At 28.9% G+C, this 27510-nt stretch overlaps 1 protein-coding gene across 4 annotated transcripts in view; it reads right to left on the reverse strand.

The window, feature by feature from the left end:
* Positions 1-9221: 9221 nt before the first annotated feature.
* The window catches only part of LOC147816824 (uncharacterized), a 70600-nt gene continuing 52311 nt past the window's right edge, over positions 9222-27510 (reverse strand). For all 4 annotated transcript variants that reach the window (XM_087151574.1, XM_087151563.1, XM_087151570.1 and 1 more), the window contains 5 exons: positions 26479-26569; positions 23596-23703; positions 20747-20899; positions 18422-18519; positions 9222-12986 (listed from right to left, as the gene is read on the reverse strand). The gene's annotated coding sequence lies outside the window, so the exon portion shown is untranslated. The remainder of the gene's footprint in view (positions 12987-18421; positions 18520-20746; positions 20900-23595; positions 23704-26478; positions 26570-27510) is intronic.

Here is a 27510-nt window from a genome sequence, read left to right on the forward strand (position 1 = left end):
ATTAATTAAAATCATTTCCTATATGTTGGATTCTCTAAAATATAGAAAAAAACATTGAAAAAATAATATAATGCTAATTAAGCGGAAGAAAAAAAAAAGAAATTTTTTTAGAAAAGTTGCTGAGGCTGGGATTCGAACCTGCGAACCCCTCGCCACAGACGTCAGTTACTAGTCCGGTGTCTTGACAACCATAGCACTCAAATACGAAAAGCCCGCCACAATTGCGCTTCAAAAGTCCTCTCATTGTCAGTTATGCAACAGATCTTTGAGAGCCCCCCTGCACCCCCTAATTCACCTATAAAAATTTAATCCTGCCATTATGCTTGGACCATAGACACCTACTAAAGCTCCGAGTTTGAAAATTATAACTTAATATTAAAGGGAGTTAGACGGCTTCGAAATTCGTACCCCAATCCGCCATTTTATTTCATTTTTTATTTTTTTATTATTATTCCTTTATGCGTTCTTTAACAAAGAAAGATGCACTATTCTACTCATAGAAAACCTTACACATGATAAACTGTCGAATATATTGTAAAAATAATTTAAAACAGTGGAAATAAACCAATTTTCCTGGATTTTTTTAGTTTTTCCCCATTATTCGCTATTTTCACAAATTAAGAGAAATTATTTCCTATATGTAGGATCCTCTAAAATATAGAAAAACAGATTGAAAAAATAATATAATGCAAATTAAGCGGAAGAAAGAAAAAAAGAAATTTTTTTAGAAAAGTACCCCAGGCTGGGATTCGAACCTGCGAACCCCTCGCCACAGACGTCAGTCACTAGTCCGGTGTCTTGACCAACATACCACTCAAATACGAAAAGCCCGCCACAATTGCGCTTCAAAAGTCCTCTCATGGTCAGTTATGAAATAGATCTTTGAGTGCCCCCCTGCACCCCCTAATTCACCTATAAAAATTTAATCCAGCCATTATGTTTGGACCATAGACACCTACTAAGGGTCCGAGTTTGAAAATTATAACTTAATATTAAAGGGAGTTAGACGGCTTCGAAATTCGAACCCCAACCCGCCATTTTATTTTATTTTTTATTTTTTTATTATTATTCCTTTATGCTTTCTTTAACAAAGAAAGATGCACTATTCTACTCATAGAGAACCTTACACATGATAAACTGTCGAATATATTGTAAAAATAATTTAAAACAGTGGAAATAAACCAATTTTCCTGGATTTTTCCAGTTTTTCCACATTATTCGCTATTTTTACAAATTAATTAAAATCATTTCCTATATGTAGGATTCTCTAAAAAATAGAAAAACACATTGAAAAAATAATATAATGCAAATTAAGCGGAAGAAAAAAAAAAGAAATTTTTTTAGAAATGTACCCCAGGCTGGGATTCGAACCTGCGAACCCCTCGCCACAGACGTTAGTTACTTGTCCGGTGTCTTGACCACCATACCACTCAAATACGAAAAGTCCGCCACAATTTCGCTTCAGAAGTCCTCTCATGGTCAGTTATGCAACAGATCTTTGAGAGCCCCCCTGCACCCCCTAATTCACCTATAAAAATTTAATCCAGCCATTATGTTTGGACCATAGACACCTACTAAGGGTCCGAGTTTGAAAATTATAACTTAATATTAAAGGGAGTTAGACGGCTTCGAAATTCGAACCCCAATCCGCCATTTTATTTTATTTTTTATTTTTTTATTATTATTCCTTTATGCGTTCTTTAACAAAGAAAGATGCACTATTCTACTCATAGAAAACCTTACACATGATAAACTGTCGAATATATTGTAAAAATAATTTAAAACAGTGGAAATAAACCAATTTTCCTGGATTTTTCCAGTTTTTCCCCATTATTCGCTATTTTCACAAATTAAGAGAAATTATTTCCTATATGTAGGATCCTCTAAAATATAGAAAAACACATTGAAAAAATAATATAATGCAAATTAAGCGGAAGAAAAAAAAAAGAATTTTTTTAGAAAAGTTCCTGAGGCTGGGATTCGAACCTGCGAACCCCTCGCCACAGACGTCAGTTACTAGTCCGGTGTCTTGACCACCATACCACTCAAATACGAAACGCCCGCCACAATTTCGCTTCAAAAGTTCTCTCATGGTCAGTTATGCAATAGATCTTTGAGTGCCCCCCTGCACCCCCTAATTCACCTATAAAAATTTAATCCAGCCATTATGTTTGGACCATAGACACCTAGTAAGGGTCCGAGTTTGAAAATTATAACTTAATATTAAAGGGAGTTAGACGGCTTCGAAATTCGAACCCCAACCCGCCATTTTATTTTATTTTTTATTTTTTTATTATTATTCCTTTATGCTTTCTTTAACAAAGAAAGATGCACTATTCTACTCATAGAGAACCTTACACATGATAAACTGTCGAATATATTGTAAAAATAATTTAAAACAGTGGAAATAAACCAATTTTCCTGGATTTTTCCAGCTTTTCCCCATTATTCGCTATTTTTACAAATTAATTAAAATCATTTCCTATATGTAGGATTCTCTAAAATATAGAAAAACACATTGAAAAAATAATATAATGCAAATTAAGCGGAAGAAAAAAAAAGGACATTTTTTTAGAAAAGTTGCTGAGGCTGGGATTCGAACCTGCGAACCCCTCTCCACAGACGTCAGTTACTTGTCCGGTGTCTTGACCACCATACCACTCAAATACGAAAAGCCCGCCACAATTTCGCTTCAAAAGTCCTCTCGTGGTCAGTTATGCAATAGATCTTTGAGAGCCCCCCTGCACCCCCTAATTCACCTATAAAAATTTAATCCAGCCATTATGTTTGGACCATAGACACCTACTAAGGATCCGAGTTTGAAAATTATAACTTAATATTAAAGGGAGTTAGACGGCTTCGAAATTCGAACCCCAATCCGCCATTTTATTTTATTTTTTATTTTTTTATTATTATTCCTTTATGCGTTCTTTAACAAAGAAAGATGCACTATTCTACTCATAGAAAACCTTTCACATGATAAACTGTCGAATGTATTGTAAAAATAATTTAAAACAGTGAAAATAAACCAATTTTCCTGGAATTTTCCACTTTTTCCCCATTATTCGCTATTTTCACAAATTAGGAAAAATTATTTCCTGTATGTTGGATCCTTTAAAATATAGAAAAACACATTGAAAAAATAATATAATGCAAATTAAGCGGAAGAAAAAAAAAGAAATTTTTTTAGAAAAGTTCCTGAGGCTGGGAATCGAACCTGCGAAGCCCTCGCCACAGACGTCAGTTACTTGTCCGGTGTCTTGACCACCATACCACTCAAATACGAAACGCCCGCCACAATTTCGCTTCAAAAGTCCTCTCATGGTCAGTTATGCAATAGATCTTTGAGTGCCCCCCTGCACCCCCTAATTCACCTATAAATATTTAATCCAGCCATTGTGTTTGGACCATAGACACCTACTTAGGGTCCGAGTTTGAAAATTATAACTTAATATTAAAGGGAGTTAGACGTCTTCGAAATTCGAACCCCATCCCGCCATTTTATTTTATTTTTTATTTTTTTATTATTATTCCTTTATGCGTTTTTTAACAAAGAAAGATGCACTATTCTACTCATAGAAAACCTTACACATGATAAACTGTCTAATATATTGTAAAAATAATTTTAAAAAGTGGAAATAAACCAATTTTCCTGGACTTTTCCAGTTTTTCCCCATTATTCGCTATTTTCCCAAATTAAGAAAAATTATTTCCTATATGTAGGATCCTCCAAAATATAGAAAAACACATTGAAAATATAATATAATGCAAAATAAGCGGAAGAAAAAAAAAGAATTTTTTTTAGAAAAGACCCTGAGGCTGGGATTCGAACCTGCGAACCCCTCGCTACAGACGTCAGTTACTTGTCCGGTGTCTTGACCACCATATCACTCAAATACTAATGACGGAGGGTATTTTTATACACAAATTAGGGGGCGCATAAAGGGCCAAAATAGATTTTGTTAATTAACCGGAGGGAAGTTCTTTAAGCTATATATTCGTGAAAGCATCGTGTGAGTCGTGGTGTGGTTGTTAGCGGCATGGCTAAAGAAGTTAGCTGCCTCGGTGGTCAGGGGTTCGGTTCTGGTCACGGATTAATTTTTAATTTTTTTTCCTATTTACTGTATTTAATTTTTTTAAATTTATTTTTCGATATTTCACCGCGATTAAAGGGTTATATGTATAAAAATAATTATTTTTCTTTGGGAAAGAGGGAATAATGGCTGAAAAACGGATAAATTTCGACTCCGGTGCTACGCACACGACTCACTCCTTAACTCCCTTTAATATAAACTTATAAATTTCAAACTCGGCCAGATATTAGAGTTTTATATACCAAACAATCGTACCAAAGAGAATTTTTATACGCTAATTAGGGGGCACATAATGATCCAAAATAGATTTTGTTAATTAACCGGAAGGAAGTTCTTTAAGCTATATATTCGTGAAAGCAACGTGTGAGTCGTGGTGTGGTTGTTAGCGCCATGGCTAAAGAAGTTAGTTGCCTCGGTGGTCAGGGGTTCGGTGCTGGTCGCGGCTTAATTCTTAATTTTTTTTTCTATTTACTGTATTTTATTTTTTAATGTTCTTTTTTCGATATTTCACCGTGATTAAAGTGTTATATGTATGAAAAAAATTATTTTTCTTTGGGAAAGAGGGAATAATGGCTGAAAGACGGATAAATTTCGACTCCGGAGCTACGCACTCGACTCACTCCGTAACTCCCTTTAATATTAACTTATAATTTTCAAACTCTGCCCGAAATTAGAGTTTTATATACCAAACAATCGTACCAAAGAGAATTTTTATACACTAATTAGGGGGCGCATAAAGGGCCAAAATAGATTTCGTTAATTAACCGGAAGGAAGTTCTTTAGGCTAAATATTCGTGGTAGCAACGTGTGAGTCGTGTTGTGGTTGTTAGCACCATGGGTAAGGATGTTGTAGATTCGGTGGCCAGGGGTTCGGTCCTGGTCACGGGTTAATTTTTAATTTTTTTTTCTGTTTACTGTATTTATTTTTTTAAAATTTATTTTTCGATATTTCAACGTGATTAAAGTGTTATATGTATAAAAATATTTTTTTTTCTTTGGGAAAGAGGGATAAATAGCTGAAAAGCGAATAAATTTCGACTCCGGGGATACGCACACGACTCACTCCGCAACGCCCTTTAATATTAACTTATAATTTTCAAACTCTGCCAGAAATTAGAGTTTTATATACCAAACAATCGTACCAAAGAGAATTTTTATACGCTAATTAGGGGGCACATAATGAGCCAAAATAGATTTCGTTAATTAACCGGAAGGAAGTTCTTTAAGCTATATATTCGTGAAAGCAACGTGTGAGTCGTGGTGTGGTTGTTAGCGCCATGGCTAAAGAAGTTAGTTGCCTCGGTGGTCAGGGGTTCGGTCCTGGTCACGGGTAAATTTTTAATTTTTTTTTCTATTTACTGTATTTAATTTTTTAAAATTTATTTTTCGATATTTCAACGTGATTAAAGTGTTATATCTATAAAAATAATTATTTTTCTTTGGGAGAGAGGGAATAATGGCTGAAAGACGGATAAATTTCGACAGCGGAGCTACGCACCCGACTCACTCCCTAACTCCCTTTAATATTAACTTATAATTTTCAAACTCTGCCAGAATTTAGAGTTTTATATACCAAACAATCGTACCAAAGAGAATTTTTATACACTAATTAGGGGGCACATAATGAGCCAAATTAGATTTCGTTAATTAACCGGAAGGAAGTTCTTTAGGCTATATATTCGTGGTAGCAGCGTGTGAGTCGTGTTGTGGTTGTTAGCGCCATATGCAATGAAGTTGTAGATTCGGTGGTCTGGGGTGCGGTCCTGGTCACGGGTTAATTTTTAATTTTTTTTTCTGTTTACTGTATTTATTTTTTTAAAATTTATTTTTCGATATTTCACCGTGATTAAAGGGTTATATGTATTAAAATAATTATTTTTCTTTGGGAAAGAGGGAATAATGGCTGAAAAACGGATAAATTTCGACTCCGGAGCTACGCACACGACTCACTCCGTAACTCCCTTCAATATTAGCTTATAATTTTCAAACTCTGCCAGAAATTAGAGTTTTATATACCAAACAATCGTACCAAAGAGAATTTTTATACGCTAATTAGGGGGCACATAATGAGCCAAAATAGATTTCGTTAATTAACCAGAAGGAAGTTCTTAAAGATATATATTCGTGGTAGCAACGTGTGAGTCGTATAGTGGTTGTTAGCGCCCTGGATAAAGAAGTTGTAGATTCGGTGGTCAGGGGTTCGGTCCTGCTCACGGATAAATTTTAAATTTTTTTTTCTATTTACCGTATTTTATTTTTTTAAATTTAATTTTCGATATTTCAACGTAATTAAAGTGTTATATGAATAAAAATAATTATTTTTCTTTGGGAAAGTGGGAATAATAGCTGAAACCACAAAAGTGATTGTAAAGCTGAAAGATTTTTGACCACAAAAGTAGCCATATTTGTGGAAATTAAGCTCCCTATAATTTTGTCTTACGTTTGGGTCCCTTAATGTTAATTTTACTTTTTCCGTATTTCGTGGACTTATCAAGTTCACCAAAACATTTTTTCACACAATTATAAGATATGATTTTCCAAAAAGCTTAATTTTTTTTTCATTATTTATTATTTTGCTCAATAATAGTCAATTTTTTTAACTGTATGGTGTGTAAGTTTTTACGTCTTTTCAAAGCATGTAACTTTTTTAACAAAACAAAAAAATTTGACAAAATTTGAACGAAATCGGTTAAATGGTTTCTGAGTTATCCAATTTAAAAAAGTCGTATACTTTAAATTTGATTTACTGTGAACTACTCTGCAGATTTCATTCTAATTTTGTATTTTGTCACTTAAAAAAATTTATTTTGTAATTTAAATTTTGCCATAAATAATAGAAAATAACAAATAATTATTAAAAAGTATTTTTCTTCTCAAATTATCTTAGATTTAACGAGCTTCATTGATAAGTGTAAGAATTGTTTTTAAAATTGCTTTGAAATTAGTGTTAGCAATTAACAAAATGTAAAGCATTTTATATTTTGCTAATTTTTAATCTTTAAATGAAAACGGGGTTTACAAAATCATTTTGTGGTTTATGTTTTCAATGATAAACTAAGTCTGATAGTTTTAAAAAAAAATTATCTTCGCGAGAAGAAAATGCGTTTACATTTCGTTCGCATTAAAAGATTTTAAAATGAATCACGATATTTTCGAATTTAGAATATTCAATTCGTCGTTTAATTTATATCACGTGTCTTTGAGGCAAAGAATTGTTTCCCCCTCCCTTTTTTAAAAATTTTATCATGCTCTTCCTTTTACCGGTCTGCTTTTTTTAATACCTCACGCCTCAAAGAAAGAATAGACAGAATCGATTACTTTGTTTATAAAGTACAAATGACAAAAAAGAAAACTTACAGTATTCATAAAAAGAAGCTATTATAACTTTTTCTTTCTTTGAAAAGAATTAACTTAATATTTATTTTTGTAACCGTCTTTGAACAGCCGACCCAATTTTATGGGTTTACGACTACTGATGTTCAACTCCGTATCCTTGTCGTTTTGAACCCAATCCAGAAGACAAGGGAACTCCTGGATCAAGTATTGGGAGAAATTTGCCTTCATGGAGGACTTTTTGATGGAACTAACACGCATTTGCGTTACATAGAGAGGAAGACCACGAGTACCTCCCACGGTTAGCCTGACAGCAAGGGAACTCTAACCATTGATCAGTCTAACACAGAGGATATGTCACGTCTGCACTGTGGCTACTGAGTAGAACATTAGTAGTCGTAAACCCAATTTGGGTTTACGACTACTAATGTTCTACTCAGTAGCCTTGTATTCTTGAACGAATCCAAAAGACAAGGAAACCCCTGGATTAGTACCCCCAGGGCATTGATTTGCTTTGGGAACATGGAGGACTTTGCGACCCGACAGATTTAACGTGCACCAGTCACCATTAACAACACGGGGAGTCTTCGGCAGACGGGGAATCGAACCCACGACCTCTTGGACATGGGTCCAGTTCCCTACCAACCAGGCTATCCCGGTCCCTTTACTTAATATTTTGGAATATTAATTGCTTATTCCATATAGTAGATGGAGTAAAAAAAAATTCTGATTTTTATAAAGTTTTAATAAATAACCCAAAAATGCACATTTTTTTTTCGTCTCTAGAGGGGGTTCCGGATTTGCATAAGTATAGGCCAACCTGATATTCTGGTTAGTATAAGAGACGATCAGAATAAATAATTGTAAGTAAAACGAATATTATTATAATTTACAATTAAAATTAAATCAAAGGTTAGAATTCCTTTGCCATTAAGGCTCCGTTCGAGATTCTCATGGTTTTTCTCTTCATATAAAATTCTATCAAAAATTTCTTCTAGTTTATCCCAATTTTCGATCTAGAAGTTTCTTTGTCTTCTGGGCTGGGTTCGAAATTAAAAAACAAGGAATAGAACATTGATAGACGCAAATCCAAACATGGGTCGGCTTTTCAACACCGGACATAAAATAAAATCATATTCGTGATTTAAAGACACGATTACAATTTTTATCGTAAATTATAATTACTTGCACTCGTTAAATTTTTAGTGGCGAAACAGGTTCAAACACTGCTCCTGAATGCAATGCGAGCTAAGTGCAATTAATATATGAACTTTCTTAATAGGTTGCATACAAATCATAGTTTAAATCCTTGGAACATTGAACTTAGTGGTCGGAATTAGAGCACTACAAGTTGTGAAACTACTGTTGTTACTACTTTTATTCGCAGTTTGAAGTGTCAAGTGCTACTTTGTTTTGTAAAATAAAAGTAGTATAGTAGTTTGTTACCTATAATGAGGTGAAAAACTAAATACCTCCATGAAGTTCGGTTCTTCATTACTGAAGTAGTAAAGCAAAAGGGGCCCCTAAAGAAGCTTTTGCCCCGGGCCCCAATTAAATTAAGTTGGGCCCTGGAGCCACCTGCACTCTTATCTTCCTGCTTTGCACTACTCTCCCATAGAATAACATGGGGGGGGGGAACAGTTTTTTGTTGGGGGAAAAACTGACAGCTTAAAAGCTCATGCTCAGAGCATTAAGTATTACCAATTTCATTTTTATTAATTTCAAAATTTTTTCTTTTTCATATGTCAATACACTGTAATTTCATGGTATAACAAATAAAAAAATAAACTTAACTATTTTCAAAAAACAATTTTATTAAAAAAATATTTACATGTCCGCACATACAAAAAATACAAGTATACTTAAAACAAAGTATTCAAAAATATTTAAAAAAAATATATGTTTTTAACATTAAATGTCAACACTACAGATCAAATTGAAAAATTTACAGATGAAACAAAGAACTTGAATGAATGGTGAACATACTTTTTTAATGGAGTTTAACATACTAAAACTTCGATATAAAAAGTATTTTACGAATTCAGAATGTCTTACAGCCTTCCCTTAAAAAAATTAAAAAGTTCAGTATCATATTTCAATACATCATTTTTTTCAAACTAACAGGTAATATTTGAAAATAATTAAATTAATACGTATAAAGAAATTTTAATGTTATGTTAAATTGTACATTTTTGGAAATATATATATATATTGTATTACAATTTTTATTTAATTATACATACTTTTAAAAAAAAATTTCTTACAAAAATGCACCAATACTTTCAAATATAATAATGTTCATAATATTTTTATTCAGGAATATATCTCAATATGACTGATTGAAAAGTAACAAATTCATGCCAATTTAGTTTCAGAATTGCCTATCAACATTGTAATTTTTCCAACAAAACTTTTAAAAAGTTTTAATAAATCACTTTTCTATAGATCCAAGAAATTCCGCTCTTTTGTCTAATCTATTAAGAATTAATAGACAATTTCAAATTGTAAAAATTTGTGATTTGTTGAAGTGTGAAACTATTCACAAATAATTCTACTAAATGATTGAAGTATCTTATAAATTCCACCCGCTTTCTTATTTCAGAATTTTTAGGACTTTTAAATATTATAAAGACAAAAAACTTGATTGATTAATTCAATAACTGCAGAATTTTTAAAATGCTGGAGTTGTATTCAAATTAACATTTTTTAAATGACATTTAGTTGCATTTAAAATTAGCGATACTTCAATCAAAAATATTAAAATCTAATTTTAAAAATATTTAATTTACAATTTTAAACTAAATTTTAAATTTTTTAATGGGCTCATAGTATGAAATTACTTCTTTTGGGAGTTAATAGCTAACCTAATTTTGAAACTAATAAAAGAATTTTTTTTTATTTAACGTATACTTCTTTTAAATTGCATTTTTTATTAAATTTTAATCCGTGATTTGAAAAACGTGTTTTTGAAGTTTTTTATGTTACAGGGTGACCAGATTTTTCAACAAAAAATAAGCACCTTTTAAGTACTTTTTAAGTACCCAAAAAATATTTCCAATTACTCTCCAAAAAAAAATCGTAATCAGGATCTATGCAATAAAAAAACATTTTCTTCTATCGTTTAAAGTTCTTAATTTATAAACATAAAATCAATAAAATTTAGAAATATTGTCAAAAACTTTAAATAATCATGATAAAATAACTAGTTTCTGATAAATATTACAGAGAAAATTGGGAAAATCATGCATTTTCTGAAATTTAGAGTGACATTCGATATGGCAAAGAAAAAATTTCTTTTTAAAAATTAGAAAATTAAGCACTTTTTACTAACTTCGAATACAAAAAGCACCTTTAAATGCTTTTAAAAAATGTAAATCAAAAACAAGCACCTTTAAGCCTTTCTTAAAAATGCTATGCACTCTGTGTTACTATGCAAAAAAACATTTTTTCCCCATAACTATTCCTTGATAAAAACAAAAATATTGAAAAAATGAGACTTGAATAAATGCATTGATATTATTTAACAGGAAATACTGTTTGGAAAGGAGGAAAAAATCTGAAATTATCAAACAAATAGTAAAAATATTATCAACAATTTCAAACACGTGATATAACTTGATATAAAGTCTCGAGTAAATGATATTTACGAGCACTTACGTTTAAAATGCATGAAATAAATATTACAAAATGTGGTTCAACAAAGAGTACAATAAATATTCATTTTTGATCTCCACTGATCACCATAAGGACAAAACCTCAACCAACGTCGATCTCAAACTCTTGTGGCAGCTGATCGTACTACAGCTTTTAATATGGAGGAACATGTGTAAGAAACAGCATATTCTGTAACAATTGTAATCAAAGAAATTACACAAAAGCCCTGCTAATCTGAATGAATTGGGGACTGTTCACATTGTTAAAATCACAATATGAGGCAAGATCTCATCAGATATATAATTTTTTATATAATAAATTACTTTTTGATCAAACATACATCACATATTATTCTTGTAAAAAATGACATTTCAGTTGATGGTTTACCATGTAGATTTTAAAATACACAAGTATATAAATTGCAGATCAAAGCACGATTTTAAGCACAAAATCTGAAAAAATTAAAACTCAAAGTAACATAGTTCATCAATAAACCTATTATTAAAGATGTAAGTCATCGGTTTAAAAGCTAAATTTAACTTATGCAGAAAGCTTAAAAACATAGTATTAGAACTGAAAATATTGTTAGATTGAAGAAGAAATTTAAAACAAATTTTTAAACAAAAAGTAGTTTTTACAAATTAATGATATAATTTCAGTTATAATCCAAAAAAAAGGTTTAACCATGTAGCAACTAAGATTTTACTAACTATTTATTTTTTTGTGAAAGTTATTCACTTTGAAACTCGTCGGCTAGTTATTATTATTTTTAAGATTCGTTTAAGGCCAAAACTTGAAAAAAGCTTCAGACAAACCTGAAAAATAATCAATTTTAAAATTGATTATAACAATAAATAACCAATGAGGCTCAATGTCTAACATATATTTTTATTATTCTGTGTAAAAATTTTGCTATGATTAAATTTTTTTAGAAATATTAATATTGGAATACTAATTTGTGAAAAATATTTTTTGTTAAACAGTTTCCTGTTTCAAATTAGTTAAAAATACTCTTATTTTTTACAAAACTTAATATTTTGCAAATCTTCTATCAAGAAATAAGTTTCATTGCTAATTGAACAAAAGTATATTTTATTTCTGACAAAATATTGCCTTTTATAACAAAAGTGTAATACAGAATTTAATTGAAATTTTAATGAAAATTCTGGAAAAGTCAGGAGATTTTATTACTAAAATTGAGTGGAAAATTAAATTTCTATTATATTCATTTTTAGCTTGTGCAGACACCAAAACAAATTCAGACCTACACTAGATGTCATTCCAAACCAGTAAATTGAACTGTCTGTAACACTTAATTTAAAGACTAATGAAACAAGGAAAAAATTAATTATGTTCATCATGCTAAATATTTTCTAAATAAGTAGTTTTTCAATGCATACCTACCAACATTGAAGAAATAAAATAACAGTGAATTTACAAACCGTTTCAATTTTGGGTTAACGACTACTCGTGTTCAGCTCTTGTAATTTTGAACCCAATCCAGAAGACAAGGGAACTCCTGGATCAAGTATTGGGAGAAATTTGCTTTAAGGAGAACTTTTTGGTGGAACTAACCTGCATTTAATTTACATGTAGAGGAAAACCATGAAAACCTCCCACGGTTAGCCAGGCGACATAATTATACAATATTAAAAAACTATACAATGAAAACTTGTTATGCATATAATTATACAACAAACAAAAATTACGGTTGAACACTGAGAGCAATTAAAATAATTATTTTAATAATTCTTCTTCCCTGGTTCATTGTCTTACAAGTGATGGATTGCGTCTTAAGCTAACATGCTTTACAATATCAGTCTTGTGAAATTGAGGAATGGTTCCTTCAATGGTGCGAACTTTACTGTTGTACCGCAAAAACTCAGGTTGAGAGTTGTACTCAAACTGTAAAGGTAAAGATTTCATAAACAAGGTTAGTAGTCAAATCTTAAAACAAAAAATAAGCACCTTTTAAGAACTCAGGGGTGTTTGTGGGACCCCAAAAAATCCCCTGAAAATTTTACGAACTTACTACCGACATTTTGGAGTTTCGAGAGGGGGGGGAAATGAAAAATTACAATTATGAAGTATTGAATGACCTAATTATAAAAGTTCAATGAATTACTTTTTTTGCAAAATTAATAACCATCAATTTTCAAAAATATAAACTACTACATTGTATGTAAATATTTTAAATTACCTGAATTAATTCTTAAAAAAAATTATCTAATTTTTGCTGCTTTTTTTTATTATCTGATGTTTGTGGGCTTGTCTTTCTTTTAGGGTAAATACAATGAGTATTGAAGCTAAAAAAAATTTGTCAGAAGTAAATTTTTATATTGTCACTACACTCATAATATTTAACAAATCTGTGACAATTAAATTTTTTTACATTAATTGCTTTAAATCAAATCATTAAAAGATAAATTAAAGTATTTTTGAATGAAAAATCTTAAAAACATAAGATTTTTTGCTGCATTTAAAATATTGAAACCCTCTCTCTTCATACTTATTTAAAATCTTGTCTCTAAATATTATTAAGTTATTTCCTAAAATAAAATAAGAGCACTGAAAGTTTTGACGGTAATAATACAACAATAAAATGTAATAAGTAAAAAAAAAAATATTAGTAAAAAATAGTAATAAAGTAAAATAATTGTTTAAAAACAATATGCAATTAGTGGATGGTACCTCAGATAAAAAATTTACGTTATGAAACTCAATTAATTCTTATCTTTATTAAATGAAATGAATAAAAGGGAAATGGAAAGTTTGAAGCTTTGTGATTCTTGACTGTTCTGAGGATCAACATGAAAATATGTACTTAGTGGATTTTCCCCTAGATAATTCAAAGATCATGGAACTAATCTATAAATAGAATAGCGCAAGAAGGCCATTAGCTTGCCATTGACGAAGACGATGGCACTTCAATAACGATGAAATCAACAAGAGAAAAAAAAATTTCTTATTCTATTGAAATTTGGCAATGTTTAGTTGGTCCCCGAAAAATCTTTGGCGCAGATTCGGCGCAAATTTAACATAAAATGCCGTTTCTGCGCAGTACTGCGCAAATACACCGGTTTGACGCAAAATGCGCAGCACTTGAAGCCCTGTAGCTTTCAAAGCAAACAAAATTACCCAGATCAAAATAAATTATTAATTATTATTCCTACTTCCTTTTGAACGACGATCCCCGGAATCTCCGGGTATCGAAGTTCAAAATCCCCGGAATTCCGGGGTTTCCCCGGAGCACAAACACCCCTGAAGAACTTTTAAAGCTCTCAAAAAATATTTTCAAGCACTATTTACATTAACAAAATGAAAAATCATGATAAAATAAATAGTTTTTGACAAAAAACTCTTCTTTAATAAAGAGAATTTTTGGTTCAATATCAGGGAGTGGAAAATGAAGTCTGAGAATATCTTGCAAAATGGAGCACATGATAGAGCAATAATCTCACCGAACTCAGCTGAGTAGACGGTCATACGAACTCACAAGTATTTCTTCAAACATGGATACTATGGACCAATGGTGGGATTGTGGTTGAATGAATTGCGAAAACGTTGCATAGAACAATGTGAAAAGCGTGAGTGAGAAAACTAAGTTTTGCATAATAGGTGGGAAAAATTGACAGGGTAAAGAAAAAAAAGTCCTTTTCCAAAAGACAAAAATAAGCACTTTTTAAAAACGTTACACACCATGATGAACAGGGCTAGGCTAGCAACACCTAAAATTAACATATATTAAAGCATCATGATAAGAAAACAAATAATATAGTATTATTGTTTTCCAGTAGATTCCAATAGACTTTGAAAAATATTGATCTTCAGGAAACAATACATCCAAATTTCTTTACACTAGAAGTGGGTTCCCTATTTTGAATGTGAAATCTTAAACTTTTTATTTGTCCATTAATATGCACAGTCATAACTATTCTCTCTAATGATAGACAAAACAAAGAAATTTAGAACTTGAATAATCAAGACACTTGTAACAAAGCAATGATGTAATTTGTACAATGATGTACTCAGATTTATTATAAATTATCTCCATAAGTTATCAAGAAAAATATTTTATACATACAGTAGGACCTTGATATGATGTGAGGCTGTCAGATTGGACAAAAACATCATAAATTACAAGATATCATTATATCAAAGACATAAAAATTGCCATTATAACTGGAATTCCCATAAAAATGCATACAAATTTAATTGCATTTTTTTATTTTTGTTTGTTTACTCTCATCTTACTAGAAGGCTACAACCCCTGCTCGCTCCGCTCACCAACCCCCACAATCCATTCTCGTTCATCATTGTTTACTTCTTCTTAAATGTCAATATTTCCCACAAACACGCAGAACATTTTGGTTCCTAAATAAACAATCATTTTAGCTTTATGAAGAACACTTGCTAACATAACGAAATGGACGATCACTTGAATTTGTAAAATAATCCTTTCTTCTTCTTCTTGGGCACTACAGCCTATGACAGGCTAAGGCCATCCCAATAAGTTTTTAAAAAATAAAACATAAAAATAAAAAATAAAACATTTTGTTCTTAATAATTAATTCATGATAATTAATTTATCTAACAACATAGCTGCCAACATAGATAAGTAAAAATCCAGTAGATTTTACAAAATACCACAAATTTCAGGATAATTGTTGCAAAATGTACTAAATATTTTGCACGTCATATTTTTTGCATTTTATATTCATCACAACTGAAAAAACTGCAACGTTTTCCAGTTATGATTAAGATTAAATTAACTTGAAATGTTATGTATTATATTTACTCATAATTTTGAAAAGTAATAAGCATTTATTTCATCAAAGACAGCTAAAAGATTTTATTAATTAATTTAAAAAGGAAATTCTACAAAGACTCAAAATTTTAGAACAAAAACATTTTTCAGACTGTTTTTTATAAATGAGACTCGCTTATGTATTAGTAACGCATATTTAAATATTCAAGCAAGCAATAATCTGTGCAAAAATTCTATTTCAATACGAATTTTTTTAGGAAACTTACTTTTAGGGAATTTTCAAAATTGATGAAAAACCAGGAGAATTTTAATTAAACCAGTAGACCCGGAGAAAATGACAAAAACTAGTAGTCTACTGGAAAATTCAGTAGAGTTGGCAGCTATGTAAAAATAATTTGTTTTAATAAATCAACCATGATGAAAATTGAAAAACAAAAGTAGATTTTAAAATAACCTAACATGTCAATACTTTCAAGTTCTAAACTAGAACAACCAACTGACAACAATCCAAAAAAATTACTTAGATTTGTGATGAAACTGATAGAGTAAAAGCGGAGCAATAATTGATGAAAGAATGATAAAGGAAAAAAAAAAATTAAGTTTTCGAACGTCTTATTAATATATATCGAAAATATCAGGATTTTCAGAGCCAAAAAGTGTGCAAAGAAAAAAAAACGATAGAAAAATAAATTGAAGCATCGTAATTATGTCATAAATAAAAATATTAAAACTTTTAAGACTTGGGAAATTTAAAGCATTTACCAAAAAGAAAAAAATAAGCCATCAAAAAACTACATTAAATTAGATCATCAAAACCTCAAAGGCATAATTAAAAGACATAATATTTTCCTTCAAAAAATTATATTAGTTTTCTTTTGCTTAGGTGCTGCGTGGGTCACGAGACTTCAGGAGCCACATGTGACCCACGGATCTCAGGTTGAGCATCCCTCATTTAGCAGTTCAAATGTTGCTAACTTTTCGAATATGATTAATACAAGTCTTACATAATACCCTCAGTAGAATATATTTCGCTCTACAACCCTTGATATAAAAGTACTTATATAGAAAATCAAAAAATTTGAATCCAAATATTTGGTAATTTTCTAGAATAAGGCAAAAGAAATTGAAATAAAAAATTAATTTTAAGAAAGGCAGAATAAGGCATCAAAGTTGAATATTGAAATAGAAATTTGTCAGAATGGTTTGGATTGTTTTCTAATTTAGAGTGATAATATTGTTTTAGATTGTTTAAAAAAATGTCAAATTACCTCTAACCAAGAATTAAATATTTTTTTTAAAAATTCCCATGTTTCAATAAGCTAGTTATTATTCTACACTATTTTAACTAATTTGTTTCTTCCTATCCGAATATTCTTTAAAATTTCGAATACAAGTGTAAATTGGATCTTCCAACAAAATCCATCCACTAAAAGGAAATAAAAAAGGATTTTATTACGAAAGTGGTTTGTAATCACTACATTAAAAAAAAATAGTTGCAATGCAAATTAATTACATTTGTAATAAGATAGTTGTAGTAACTACAAAAATCAATCAATCTTATTTATTACATAACCTTTTCTTTGAATTAGAGAGAAAGTGTTGGAAGCTACAGAACAGGAGGGCAATTTTTCTCATGCCTATTCGAAAATTCACAATTTGTTGATAATACATCAAATCTGGTCGCTTGTCAATAGAATTTTGAATTTAAGTAGATTTTTGTGTCAAGATTTCTTGTTATTTTCATATTTAGAAATAGCAAAGTATTTATATATTTTTGTTTATTCTAAGCTATAAATTTTACAGCATTAATAACAACATAAAGATCAGTAACTAAAAATATATTTTTCATTCAAATAATTGTTGATTTTAAATCATGAATTTGATAAATGTTTCCTCATGTTTTTAAAAAGTTTGAAAAACGATTTTTGAGACAAAACGGTATATTTATTATCATATGATGAGGAAACTGGTTTTACCTAGATAATTAAAATAATTGGAAAATATTTTTGTTTCACAAAATAAAAATTAGTAGTTTCTGACGTTTTATGGTGTGAAAAATTTATCTTTACAGGTGAACTTCAACAGGTGTTCTAACCACAACAGTTCCACACTTTGTTAACTTTAATTTAATTTTCTTGGCAAAAACAAATTCGAACTATGAAAATATTCGTTTCCACTGAAAAATATGAAAGAAAAGAGAATGAAAATTCTGCACAACTTTTATAACATACCCTAAAATTGGAGTATTCTATTATAAAGTACCTTAAAATTGGAGTATTTTTAAAATATGTATTCCTTCATTTAGTTCATAGTAAAAAATTAGGTTTTTCCTATTTGTGTTGGCATGTAATTAATTGTAATTTTGGATGAATGAAGTTTAAATTCGAAACTACTTTAGACAATCCTTACCCAGATAAAAGCCATTTTTATTAATTTCATATTAAAATAAACATTTATAAATTGTTTTGGAGAGAAAAAGTGAACCTCTATTCTTGAAGGATGAAACATTCTAAGGCTTTTAAATAAAAAAAAACATACAGTAAACAGAAAAAAAATGAAATTGACATAATACTTCTCAGAATTTTTTCTTTAACACATATTAAAAAATCCCAAATCCTTATAGCGCCATCATCAGAGCAAGTGATGAATTTGGTATCAACAGGACAAAAACTAAAACACATAAAATAAATAATTAGTGTATTATTTATAAACATTGTAAGCAAATGGTTCTTTAAACTTGAAAAAAATGCAGATAGAATATATACTTTAAATATTGCATACCAATTAAAAAATATATAAAACTGAACCACGCAAAAGTCTTAATTTTGAAACTGTTAGCAGAAAATTCATCGATAAATAATTAATACAGATAACTATTAATCCCACAATTACCTAATGCAAAAATTTAATATTAAAAACTTTTCACTAAATATTCACAGATGGTACAAATATAGAAAGATATATTAGTTAATTTTAATGTCTGAAAAATTACCAATAATAACCAATTAGCTGGAATCAGTGCTACAAAAAAAATTATTCAGGAATAATTTCAGGTAAAGAGAATAAAAATTTTAAAATATAGGAGTGAATTCACATATATTTTAAAATTCATTTCTCGAGTCACACAAACATATATAATTTATAATAAAAAGTGTACATATTTAAGCTTTTTTAATTTCAAAAATAGAAAAGAAACAAGATTAATAAATAACATTGTACTCAGAATTAACTTTTCAAATGCTATAAGTAATATACAGTGTTGGTTACTTCTTCAGATAATAAATAATAAATGAAAGTGTTCAAATACAATGACTAAGGGATATTGGTGCTTTGCTTATTCTTACGATTCTTGAAAATACAAAACTACCTATGTATAAAAAAAGGATGCTAATGAATCAGGGTTGGCAAGGTTTAGGACAGAATGGATTAATCTACGGTTAAAACCGTCCTGTCTAAAACCCCTTTGTCCAAAACCCTTTTACTCAAATTATGTCACAATTTTATCGGAACAATATTTAAAAGGTAAAATAAACATAGAACTAATAACATATCGATAATTAAATCTACTAGAGAATATTTGTTTTTAAAAGTGTAATGTCTTATTAATATTGTTTGACTCTTCAATTTAAACATTAAACAAAAGAAGATTAATCGGTCGTCTCATTCAATAGTACATAACTGAACTTTGATCTTCCCATACAGGTTAAGCTATTAGGGACTAAGCACTTGGTTAGTCATAAACAGGTTTATATATCTATAGTACTATTCAAGAATACTTTTATTTCATTCATGTTCAATTCTTTTAGCATAGTGGTGATACATCACCAGTGTCAGTAACTGAAACTGATGTTATGCCCTTCAAAAGTGTTAATACATTTTTCAGTTATTTTGTATTTCCAATGTAAGCTAATATATTTATGTTTAAAAACAATTTATTATTTTTTTAAAAAAAATGTCTTTTTTATCATCCTGTGATACAGAAATTATAATATTTTTTTAAAAAAATATTTTGAAAAATAAAAGGTTAATTTTTAAACAAATTTAGCATTTTTTAAAAAAAAATTATAATTATAAAATTATAATTTTTAATATTGCATTATTTATCCTTATGCAAAAACATTATTTATCAGTATTAAAAGCATATTTATATTTAAAGGATTAGGTATTCACTTTTGTTGTCCAATGAATCGTGGAGCTTCAAAAATTATAAACCTTTTCCTGTTATATTATATTATTTTCCTTTAATAAGTTAAAGTAAATTATATAAAAAATATCAAATATTTATTGATACAGGTAATTATTATGTGTACAATGGTTACACATATAGAATTTTTACCTTTTACCTAAGTTTAAGGTTTTGGACACTTTAAGACAGTTTTATCCAGTTTAAGACAGTAAAACCCACTTGTCCTGTCCAAAACCCTAACCCTGTAATGAATTGTTCGATGTTTGTAATCTATAACTGAATCGTCCAATTAAAAAAAAGGTTTTGAACTCGACATTTTTGTTCAGTAACAGTAAATTATCTACAAACTAAGTTAGACAACGTTAAAGAGCACAAAAATATTATTAAAGGCAGACAGCTGTTTCGGATGCTCAAAGGGCAACCTTCATCAGTGCATCAGTATTGCTGATGCACTGATGAATGTTGCCCTTTGAGCATCCGAAACAGCTGTCTGCCTTTAATAATATTTTTGCGCTCTTTAACATTGTCTAACTTAGTTTGTATTTTAGCACAAAGGTCGCCCACTTGTGTATTTAGTAAATTATCTAGTTAGTTGGAATAAAAAGTGTTCTAGAATTTTAATCAGTAGCAAATATGTAAAAATTGTCCTTGCAATATACAGTAATGAATTCAAAAAGTTATATTAAAATAAATATTTAAAAATTGCAGAACCTGATTCCTCGTAAGGGTTCTTTATGTGCTTGGAATATTTTTACATTGTTCATATTGCTTTGCCAATATTTTACTTATCCTACATGATCACCAGTTACCATCCAAAGATCATTGCGATTCCAAAACCATACATTGAGCAGGAGAATCATGAGCCTAAACAGAATTACAAGAAATTAAAATACATTCAACTTATTAGAAAAAATATATAGCAACAAGTGGGGTTAGGATATTGATAGCCTAAAAATTCTTAAAAAATGCCTTTTAAAAAGAAACCTTTGAAAATAACATTAAAAAACATCATAATGCCCTTATAAATGTTCGCTGACATGTTTTATATTAGCATTTTTAATTATAACTTGTAACTTCAGGGTTCATATAGAGATCAGAAGAAGAAATCCAAGGAATCCAAAATTTTAAGAACTTATCAAAAATTTAAAAACTTTAAAAAAAAAATGTCTAGTTATGTTTTACACAAAGTTAAAAAGCAGTTAGTATAAAGAACTTGCAAAAATTTATATTTTGCATAAGATATTTTTCTCCAGCCTTTTTGAAATAAATTTTGACTTTGTCAAACTTCATCAAGAAAAATAAATAAAGTTATCACTTTCACACGTAAATACATTTTCTAGTTTCAAATATTTCAATAAATCTTGTTAATATACATAGTAGAGATGTTAAAGATTTAAATTTGAATACATAAGAAAATCTAAGGTATTTTCTACAAAAAAAAAATCACAATAAATCATTAATTAAGTTTGCTTGTATCATGTAAAATTAAAATTACTTGCTGTTATTTTTTTTCTTCTAACTCTTGCAATTCAGTATTTTTATTTCTTTTAAAGTTTTTCTTAAACTATTGGATTTTGACAGCTAAGTCATATAATTTTGTTTCCTTGCTTGGACAGCAAATTCAACCGCGAACTTAGTAAGTTCATCCATTCAATGCAATAATCTAAGGAGTTTCTAAGGACTAATTTGGAAATCTAAGTAGTTCCAAGTACTTTGTGGAGACTTTTTTTTATTTCCAAGGAGTTTCAAAGGAGTATAAGGAAAGACAAAATACAGCATCTGCCTTTTATTCCTTTTTCAGCAAAGAAACCAAACCAAATATTAGCCTGGGCTTTGAGGAATTTACTTTTCGTCAATAATTATTTCTACTTTATAGCCTCAATAAAAAAAAAATGTTAGTAACACCTGAAAAGATGCTATTACAAGTTATGAACTAAAACAGGCAGAAAAATAATACTAATAGTATGAAAATTTTCTTGTCAAACAAAATATTGTTTGAATAATTCTTTGAAGAGAAAATTGTGAGTTTGGAAATACATTTAAAGTTTTAAAGAAAATGGTTCCAGATTTAAAAAAAATATGCATGCTTTAAAGTTCAGGGTCAGCCCTAACCAGGTAAAAATCTTGAAATTACCAGGTCAGTGTATTTTTTTCTTCTCATAAAGTGTAAGTTGAGTACAAGAAAAGTGTCAATATTATGAGTATTTTATTTAAAATGTTATTATTTTAACATATAATCCTGAAAAAATAAGTAGACTAAATTTATTTTAACAATTTGCCAAGGTTTTGTTTTTTCTTTTTAATGTTTTGGTACAACATTAATTTTTAAAAAATTTAAACATGTGGAGAAAATAATATGTTTAGTTTGTAAAATATGCTGTTTTTATTGAATGAATTTTTTTTAAAGGTGCTACGTTGAAAAGTTTTTGCTCAAAGTTTACCTACAAAATGGTAAAAACAGAATGACCAATAAAACCTTGGATAAGTACTGTTTAATATATTTTCATTAAGAAAAAGAAAACCATTCCAGATGATTATATATCAATAAATTTTTATCTTTACAGTGGCTCCTAAAAGTGTTCATTCACTTATAAATTCTGAAATACTCCTTTTAATTCTGAAATATTCCCTTTAATTCATTAATTAAAAGGAATATTTGAGATAAGGTATTTAATAATAAGATGTATAATCTATACTTTGCAAAACTGTATAGAATATTATAAAAACAAAGCAAAGGTTTATTTTTAAGAAATCAATAATCAAAAAGTAACAAAAATTTTACCCCACAAAAGTCATGGAAGTTTTTTGGATTTCAGAATTAAAATTATCGTCTGTTGCTTTAATTTGTTTATTTAATTATTTTTCATTAATTTTTTTTATTTATTTGCAACTTAGTATCAAACTTACAAAATAACAAAATTTAATTTGTACTAGTAAATTTCAATTCATTTTAATTTGTACTTGCTAAGTCTATAATATTTTCTTTATCATTTAAAAATGGCTAGTAGTCATAATAAAACAATAAACAACATTAGAAACTAGATTATTTGTCATCATAAGATGTATAGTTTGTTCACCAGGAGTTGGCACTGAGCTCCGCCTCCATCATGTGGTATCTGACAATACTATTTCGCTATTTTTGGTAGAAGGATGGGGACAATCCTGAACACGGTTGTTATTTGGCGATCACATGAAAAAATATTTATTTCGCAATCTTTACATGCACTTTTTTAACATTAAATATTTCATACATTTGATGATATTTCTCTCTTTTGATTGAACAGTTTGTCCTTTTTAAGACATTTTGCTGGGAAAACAGCAGCTTTTAAATTTAAAATATATTTAATTAGCTAGAGTAATGAAAGGTACAATAGCAAATGATAAAGTGAAAAGAATTCACTGTTTGCATCTGGCGCACATTAAGGGTTGCCTAATTTTGAAGAGCGGAGATAATACAATAAATGAGTAATAATACAATAAATGAGTAATAATACAATAAATGAGTGATAAAACAATAAATGAGTGATTGTCTAAAAGAAAACATTAAATAACATAAATACTAGTTCTGCGATCAACTTTATTTTTGGAATATCATCAATTTGCTTTCGTTTCCTTCCTCTTCTCCTCGTATTTGGTTTCTTTTTTCTTTCATCTTTATCTGATGATACCTATAACATAAAAAGAATAATTTGAAAAAGTTTCATGTGATTATCACAGAATCTACATTAATTTAAAATCATATGCAACAAGCATACCTTGCTAGTCATCTCCTCTTCAAAGCTCATTGATTCAGATTGAATTTTTTAATTTTGCAACTAACATTTGTCTGACTTGTTACAAATTGGAAGAGACATTATTATAGCTGCCAACACGGATAGGAAAAAATCCAGTATATTTTACGAAATATAAATTTCACGATAATTGTTGCATAATGTATTAAATTTTTTACACACACGGAATTTTAGGGACTTTTATAGTCATCAAAAAAGTAAAACTGTAATATTTTCCAGTTATGATTGACATTAAACATACTTGAAATCTTATGTACTATGTTTACTCATAATTTTGAATATTATTAGGCATTTAATTCATCAAGGATAGTAAATAAATTTTTTTTAATTAATTTAAAAAGAGAGTTCTAAATAAAAATAAAATGAACATTTTTGAAGAAAAAAAAAAGTTTTGAACTAATCTTTATAAATGAAGTTTGCATCATTATGCATTTTAAATATTTATTTAAATATTCAAGCAAGCTATAATATGTACAAAAATTTTATTTAAATAAGGATTTTTTTTTTAGGAAATTTACTCAATTTTAGGGAATTTTCTAAAATGTACAAAGACCAGGAGAATTTTAATTAAACCAGTAGACCAGGAGAAACTAGCCTAATCCAGTAGTTTACAGGAAAATCCAGTAGAGTTGGCAGCTATGCATTATACATTACAGCAGTGGTTCCAAATATTTCCGGTTGGAGGAAACCCTTTGACATATTTTTCCCCAATAGAACCCCAGTTTACTTGTAATTTTTACAGTTTAATTTTAAACGTACTTTAAGTTGCAGCAAAAGGAAATTTTTTTTACAATTACTTTAGCAATAAAACAGCTGTTATTGTACATTAAATACACCAAAAAATGAAAGTAGCATTTAATTAAAAAGGAAAAAAACTAGTAGATTTTTTCTAGAAAAATAAAAAATGTTAAATGAATTCATGTATGTTGAAACATATTTAAAAATTGTTTTAACGAATATGAATTCATTTAACATTTTTTTTTTATTATTATTATTTAATATCAAACTCTCTAACTTAAATCTCTCTTTTCAGATTTGTCTTACTTATTTATAATTATACAATTCTTTCAGCTTATCTTCCTTGTTTATAAAAATAATTTTCAAAAATATATAAAATATTGAATACTGATAGCAGTTGATCACTATTGGACTGCATATAAAATTAATTTATACTACAGTACAAAAATGTAGAAAACTTAAAGTTGGTTTGGTAATTCTTCAAATAAATAAATTGAGAATTGGAACATTTCACTTTTATTCAAAATACTGGATTGAATTAGAATACTGAACTTGAGAGCATAGATTTTTCAAGAAACCCCTTTTTAGACATTTTTATTGAATCCTGGAAGTAGTGAAACTCATCATAATTGGGTTACTCTCGAGTGTAAAATGGCACAATCTAAGTCTCTTAAAGATTTAAGTTTCTTACAATCAAGAAATTTCTGAAATAGTTTTGCTGCATTAACCACCATAACATTTAAAAAAAAATTAATGCTTTCCGTAAATTTACAGTTACTTATTACACACTGAAATATTATACAAATTTATTTAATTCATCAAAATTTCAGGAAATAGTTTTCGCTACCGATTCTAGTTCAAAACTTTTTCTGATACTTTTTTTCTTAGCGTTTTACTTAATTCCTATAAGATCCGTTACCCGTAGAACTGAATTTCTTGAATTCTGTCAATTTTGATGGTTAGTGTGAGTCTTCTACTTAGGTACCTTAAAGCCTCCTAAAAAAAGCACAATCTCTTCCATGTGCAGTATCCCCCTTGTCCACACTGTTCTTTTCTTTTAGAATGTGTCACTCTCCACATAGAGTATCATTCTAGGCAAAGGGCAGAATATATTAATGAAAGGATCTGCTTTCTTCCCCTTGCCTGGAGCCTCCCACACACATTAATTTTTGTCTCTCTAGAATGCCTCACCCTCGATGCATGGTCTAATTCTAAGTGATAAAAGAACGAAATTTTATTTTAAAGAATTGAACTGAAAAATTGTTCCTATCAACAATAGGGATACTAAAAAATTAAGGACTTATAAAGACCTTGAACCAAAATTAAGTACTTTTAAGGGCCCTTATTTTCCTAACAAGTTAAGCAGTTTTTACGACCATGGGAGCCCTGTACTAATTATTTCAGTCTTATCAGTAATAGTTTTAGAATTATATTTCATGTTAGGCAATAGAATTTTCAGTTCTGGAGCAGCATGAAGTCTAGCTAAAAATGAAAAAAAAAACTGAAATATGATTTTTGATAAACTGAAAATGAATTATGAACATTGTATGAACTAACACATATGTTGAGAATGGTAATTAAAGGATTTTGTTATTTTTTTTAAATTGAAAAAGGTTTGACCGGAAACACTAGTAAAATATTTTTTTCATAATATTTTCAATACATTGTTGTTAGAAAAAAAATATTTTTAAAATATCATCATATTTTTCATTGACATCTTGCCAAAAGAATTTCATAAAAATGTACAAAATATGAAATATATAATTAATTATTTTGCTTGGACATAAATAAAATAACGGGTTTCAAAAGTTTTACAAATGTTCAAAGTCTGAATTCCGCATAACACTTTTTGGGAACCGATGCACTAGACTATGAAACATTCCAAGATATAACTGTTTAAGCCATAAAACTTACCATTTGGTATTAAATCCTCTTCTTCAAGTTCTTTCAAATAACATAAATTTTCTATCTCAGTTTCATCTACTTCCACGATTTTTCCTTCATCCTAGAAGTTAAAAATGTCATTCATTATCTTTACTGGTGACATTAAAACGTATTTTGCGTTTTTTCTTGTTCAAGTTACATAGACTATAGTAAACATAAACAATTGATCAATGTGCAGGTTCCATCATCTGAGAATAATGTGAATAGTGAACATTCATAAAAGATAAATTAAAATGGAATCCTCATAACCTGACACCCTCAGAACCAGCGGTTGGTTGGAAAATCAAAATAGTCAGATAATCAGAGGACTTTCTGAAGACAATTTTTTAAATTTATAAACATTAAACTATGAGGAAAATTATTAAAATAGTGACATTAATGAAACTTCAAAAAGAAAATATATTTGTTCTAACGTTGTCTAAAAAATTGTTTATTGTTCTAACATATATAACTGTATAACAAAACAAAAAAATCAGTTATGCATTTTTCTTTCTAGTTTAACTGTCTTTTTTTGTTTGTTTCTTTAGCAGCCAGATTTTGGAGTCACTTTATTAATAACGATTGATTAACAACAGCTTCATCTTCATTTCGTTTTATAAACCACTTAACATATTTATTTAATGTTTAGTTAGAGCGCCAATAACATCACAGTACTAGCAGTTTTATATTAATATGATAATCTAATATGATAATTTTAAACTGATATAATTTAAAAATATAACAAAATAATATCAAAGACAGCTTATTCTGAACATATGTATGTTTCAATTTGAATAAATCAGTCAATTGAATAAATCATTTGAGAAAATACAACAGTGATGTGATGGAATATTCTTTTTAAAATTTTTTTAATGGATGTTAGAATTATCTACTTAGAATCTCAAGCTATTTATTGCTAATAGTGAACTTCAAGGTTGGTTATTATCTAGATTTGTAGCAAGATTTTACCAGGTTTTGGCTAAGAAATGCAGTATTCTCATAACTTTTTTTCTGCCAAAATCA

This window comes from Parasteatoda tepidariorum, chromosome 1 (assembly GCF_982258835.1).
Source record: "Parasteatoda tepidariorum strain Cologne lab strain chromosome 1, Ptep-v5.0, whole genome shotgun sequence".
In the NCBI taxonomy this organism is placed as follows: Eukaryota; Metazoa; Arthropoda; class Arachnida; order Araneae; family Theridiidae; genus Parasteatoda; species Parasteatoda tepidariorum.